This window comes from Camelus dromedarius, chromosome 23 (assembly GCF_036321535.1).
Source record: "Camelus dromedarius isolate mCamDro1 chromosome 23, mCamDro1.pat, whole genome shotgun sequence".
NCBI lineage: Eukaryota > Metazoa > Chordata > Mammalia > Artiodactyla > Camelidae > Camelus > Camelus dromedarius.
The window spans coordinates 19,500,663-19,506,662 of NC_087458.1; the positions used below are offsets into that span (position 1 = coordinate 19,500,663).

Here is a 6,000-nt window from a genome sequence, read left to right on the forward strand (position 1 = left end):
GAATTACATTCCTATCTCTCTGGTATATTGCCTTCTATTTATGAACAGAGTTTCTAGACTTAAAGGAATCTCTGACTGTGCTGCCAAAGTGCTCCCAACAGACACCCTTTGGAGGGATATTCTCTTTACTCTAATGGGTAGAGGTAGAGAATGGGGACGTCAGGCGAATATTTCCAGTGTTGTTTCATGGTGTAACTTTCTTGTCAAACATTTAGTCTTTACCTATGATCTAATTAAAGCAATCACTTAAGTTCTGGCCTCAGTTTTCTAAACCACAGAATTGGCTTAATGCCTACCACTAATTGGATTGCTGTTAGGTGCAAGTTAGAGAATTTCTGTAAAATTCTAGGACAGTTCCTTACTGTATTGCCGTATGTCCCCCAATATACACTCCTTCAGAAAAGTTACATTAGACAGTCTCCAAGTAGGTCGTAGAGAATTCTCATGGTACCCAATCAAAAACGCAGATTTCTGAGAGTCCATTAAAGTTCCAGGGGTTCTCCATTTAGGTTTAGATGCTTCACAAAAGAGGACTAACTCAGTAAATAGCCAGCAGTAGGAAACTAGAAACTGAGATGTAACCCTACCTGTCTCTTAAAACACTATTTTGTCCTTCTCTAACTGTCCTGCCTACTGTTGGGTGGTCTGTCACAACTGCAAGATTTCTGCATTTTACAATTTGGCAGTGATATTTTTAAGGATCTAGTTCTCAAGATGGAAATTCCCACCCTGAGGATGTCATCATTGCCTGTTATTGCCAGTTTTATCTTGCAGTGCCCTGAATCTCCACATGCAAACTTAGGTTAATCTTGTCCAAAAATGGAATCCTTGAAAACTTTACAGCAGCCTGCCCCATTTCTAATATCTGAGAACACGTTAGTATATTGCAGCACCATTGGAATCCATAGCTTTGGGGTCTTAGTCAAAGAAGGTCCTCACCGTTCTGTGTAGTGAAGTGATGGATAGCTATTTTAAGCAAGAAGACTACGTGTCAGCAGTGAATTATTGTTGCTCCTCATGGGATTACTGATGTTCCAGATGAAGTGAAAATTTATAGAGTCAGCTTTTTCTTTTCTCAGTGATTACAGGAACTTCTGATTATTTTGACTTCATTTTCTTGGGAATATTTTCCTCTGTCTTGCTCTCCATGTTTTCCTTATTTGATCCAGAATTGAGAATCGGGCTTCTTTAGTAGGTTATTTCTGCTAAGAACCTATGGAGAAATCTATATTTACTGGGGTTGGGGAAAAGCTTTATGTATGTATTTGGCCTGAATGGGTTGCTGTATCTTGATATGAGGGTACGTCTGGCAACACCAAAGCAGAATGAATTTCTAATGGAGATGCAAGTCAGGAGGTGTCCTTGAACAGAGCCCAGGTGCAGAGATACCAGGCTGGACAAAGAGTCCTGCCTTCTTCAGATAACTGCAGCGTATTTGAACCCTTCTAGTCCCTGTAGTGGGAACCAGATGGATCTACTAAGGCGACAAGTGCCTTGGGTCAGTTTGCTTAGAAGCAGACTCTGAAACAGATTTTTATAAAGGCAATTTATTGAAGAAGTGATTCCAGGAGAAGGAAAGGGAGGGAAGTGGGACAGAGCAAGGAAAGAAAAGTAAGGATGTGATCTCAGCTGGAACTAGCATCAGCCTATGTGTCCCCAAGGAGTTCTGGAACATGAATTATACCACGGTTAGTCCCACTGTGAGGCGTGGGAGCCCATGCTGCACATTCCGTGTTGACCAGTCACTGGGGGCCGACTCTCTGGGGGAAGATGGCTTCTCTCAGAGGGCATTTCTCCAGAGAGGCAGCAGCTTTGTCCCCTTAGTGGTGACGCTGGTGGGATGGGTGTGCCCACTCAGTGAAGGAGACCTGGGCAGGCTAGCAGCAGCACCTACTACAGTAAGAAATGTTTTTTCTCTTTCACCCCATCTTAGGAACTAAGGAAAAAAGCAGGTCAGTGCCTCTGCTATTATTGCAGGATTAAAATGACACTTTGAATATTGAATAAATGGTTTTCTAAATTGTCAGCCAGAGGAAGCCTTAGCTTTCAACTGCAGTTAGAATCTTGATTTGTTGGTAATTTGTGGTTACATATATTTAAGAATTCCCAAAGCTGTAATTTGGGTTGTGGTAATCAACCCACACAAACCACGGCAGGACTTCTTTTATATAAAAATTCCCACCCCAGCCAATATAAGTTTTCCCCTCCAATGTTCAACTGTAAACCTACAAATCTGCACTTTTCACTTATGATCATTCATTTTCACTCATATGAGCAGCACATTATTTTCATAAAATCTTGGTTCAGAGAGGCCAGGAGATAATCAAGGGATTAAATTGGCCTGGAGTCAGGTGCTAACTAGTGACAGATACTTAGAAATTAATCAGTAGTGTGGTCAACTGCCCATCTAAGAAGACACTATTTCTCAGCTTTAGTCCAGCGTCGCCATGAGAGAATGCAAAGCAGTGATTCCAGTTTTTTTTCAGTTTTTCGAGAGATGGAAATTTAGGTTTTTCTATAAAAATAACTCAATTTAAAAATGTTGGAATAAATTCATACTTAAAATACTGTGTAGGTCTATTCTGTAGAGGTCAATGTAGCCCCACGTCACTGATTTTCCTCTGAAAGTCTGTATGCCTGCATATTGCTACTAGATTTTAATCTCCTAGAATGAAAAACAAGTGTCTTATTTATCTTTGTATCATACACTAAAGGGAGCTTTGCGTTTAATAGACACTCAAATATTTATTAACTAATTGGTTGGAAAAGTACAGAGGCTATTACCATTAGTTATTTACCAACATTTAGAAAGATATACAATTGATCTAGGATCAGTGTTCTAGGGTTGAAGATACAGGGACAAAAGAGAGCATTCTCACCCTCCAGCAGTTCAGTGTATCTGACTAGATAAACAGGCATGGAGAAGACAGTGGCAGTCTATAGGGTTGAAAATAAAACCAAAAAAGTGAACAACTTCAAGATCAGTGAGAGAAGCGAATACAGTGGAGGCACACCTGACAGATCAGGGTAAATTTATCAAGAGAGGGTAATAGCAGATCAAAGTTTTGAATGACAAGTTTTACTTAGCTTGTCAGTGGATGTGGTGGAAGGAAATAAGGAATTTAAAAGCAGAAGAAACAATATACACAAAGCTATGGAATTAACAGAACAATGGTAGCTCAGGGAGATGCACATTTGACTGGTACCCAGGTAAAGGATGAGAAGACAAAAGATGAGACATCAGAAGTAAATCAACAACCAGTTTGGGTTAGGAAGTGGGGCTTATATGTCATGCTAGGAAGCTTGGCTTATAGCATGACAATGGTGGGAGGCCAGTAAAAAATCAAAAGAGGAAGAAGGTGAGCATATTCTGAGAAACTCACTTGAGAAGCTGCAATGTGGCCTCAGCCTCATGATCAGTGAGGGTCTGCTAAGGGGCAGTGCCTCCTTACCTCCTGTATGACTGAGCCCATGAAAATAATACATCTGTCTTCGCTTCACCAAGCACTTCTAGTCGTGCAGAACCCATCACATGATGGAACCTGGGTACCCCCAGTGGAATAAGAGCTGTCCTTTCATCCCAACTCTCTAGAGTTTGCATGGCATCACACTCAGTTCATTTCAGTGAGCTGCGCTGGTGGTTGTTACTGTAAGCCGGGAGGAAAGGACTACTGTGAACATTTTTGGAAGCAACCTCTCAGACATCCTGACATCCTTGGGGATGGCTTGGAGACCACTGAAGTGAATTGAATAGCTGGGGAATAAAGCTGAAAGAAAAGCACTCCTCACTATCTTGCATCATATACAAAAAGCAACTAACAATTAATTAAGACTTGAATGTAAGACCTGAACGTACAAAACTCCTAGAAGAAAATGTAAGGGAGTAAGCTCCTTGACATCAACCTTGGTGATGATTATTTGGATTTGATGTCAAAAGCAGATGCAACAAAAGTAAACACAAATAAGTGAGATATATCACGCTAAAAAGCCTCTGTATGGGAAAGGAAACCAACAAAATGAAAAGGCAACCTATGGAATGGGGAAGATATTTGCAAATAATATATCTGATAAGGGATTAATATCCAAAACATATAAGGAACAATACAAGGAACAACTCAATTAAAAAAAAAACAATCTGATTAAAAAATGAGCAGAGGAACTGAACAGACATTTTTCCAAAGAGGACACACATGTGGCCAACATACATATGAAAAGATGTGCAACATCACTAATCGTCAGGGAAATGCATAACCAAAACCTCATACCTGTTAGAATGGCTATTATCAAAAAAAAAAAAAAATACTCGGTGTTGGTGAAAATGTAAATTTGTGAGCCACTTGTTGGAAATGCCTCAAAAAATTAAAAATAAAACTATCATACAGTCCAACAATTCCACTTCTGAGTATATTTCCAAAGAAAACTAAATTACTATCTAAAAGGTTTCTGTACCCCCATTTCATTGCAGCATTATGACATCAGCTAAGACATGGAAGCAGCCTCAGTATCCATTGACAGATAAATGGATAAAGAGAACAGAAAAATATGTATTTCTCATACTTACATGCACATACACAGACACTGGAATATTATTCAGTCATAAAGAAAAGGAAATTCTGCCATTTTTGACAACATGGGTGGATTTGGAGGGCATTATGCTAAGTGACATAAATCAGACACAGAAAGACAAATACTGTATGATCTCACATGTGTAATCTTAAAAAGTTAATAAAAGCACTTCTCTCTTAAAACAAACATCTCCAGCTACCTGAAAGTGGCAAACTGTTGACTCAAGGGCCAGAGACAGATGGATTTGCCCACAAGGTGTTGCCCACCATGTGTGAAAGCAGTTTTTTTGTTAGCTGCTATGAAAAGCCTGGCAAGGTCACATTAGAATCTTTGCATCTGTTGTAAATAATGCTGCTATGAACATTGGGGTGCATATATCTTTGCAAATTCGTGTTTTCATTTTCTTCAGGTAAATACCCAGAAGTGGAATTGCTGGATGGTTTGCCAGAAGGGAAACAGGTGAGAGCTGAGTGAAATAGGTGAAGGGGATTAAGAGGTACAAACTACGAGTTATAAAATAAATAAGTCACAGGAATATAATGTAGTCACAGGGAATATAGTCAGTATTTTGTAACTACTTCCTATGGTGTTTAATCTATAAAAAATATTGAATCACTATGTCATCCACCATACTGTAAGTCACCACTGGACTTCAATTTTAAAAAGTCTGTGTCTGGTTTATGTTAAAATCCTGAACTATCTAGAAATACTAGGCTTTTTTAAAATGTTTTAATTAATCACTTGCCATGCTTAATACACCAATTCAGCTATAAAGCTTAGTGTTCTTATAGAAGTTAGAGAGCACGCCCTGAGTAAGGGAGACGCTGGCATGATTCATGTGTTGTATGCACACCGTGAAAGGAATAAAAGTATGTGTAAATAACATAAAGAACCAAGAAAACTGAGATTCTAACCTTTCTCCAAAGTTGTTCATAACCTACAATGTCATTGAGAATACTTAGGCCTCCTAAATTCAGCTTTCCTATACAGAACTCCATGAGTATACCTTTTTGTTGTTGTTATAAAAGCTTTGCTTAGAGTTGATTTGAATGAGAGGCCAAACAAAACAAGACAAAACTTTATCTTTGTTTTTAAAATCAGTTTATATAGTTCATGTGCCCAGAACTGTGTATCTGAGACAACAATGCTATTTAAGTCAGTAATGTGAATATGGGAATTACGTTGGGTAAAGAACTTAGTCAACTATAAAAGAGCATAACTTGTCATCAGGGCTTGATTTATGACTAAAGGACATACTGTTGTGAAATGTAGCTGTGTATTAAGTAAGACATTTTTTCCTGGAATCAAATGTGTTTATAAATGATAATTTTATACAAGGGTTTCCGTTCTATGAACAGAAATGGTGTGTACTAGTCAGAAATTACCATTTAGAAATGGAAGTCTAACCTCACATAATATTGCTTATCATTTTGA

At 38.6% G+C, this 6,000-nt stretch overlaps 1 long non-coding RNA gene across 1 annotated transcript in view; it reads left to right on the top strand.

The window, feature by feature from the left end:
- LOC135318940 (uncharacterized) overlaps nucleotides 1-5,254 on the top strand; it is a 148,864-nt gene extending 143,610 nt beyond the window's left edge. Inside the window, exon 4 of the long non-coding RNA XR_010377409.1 lies at nucleotides 4,976-5,254. This is a non-coding gene — a long non-coding RNA (uncharacterized LOC135318940). The remainder of the gene's footprint in view (nucleotides 1-4,975) is intronic.
- Nucleotides 5,255-6,000: the final 746 nt, after the last annotated feature.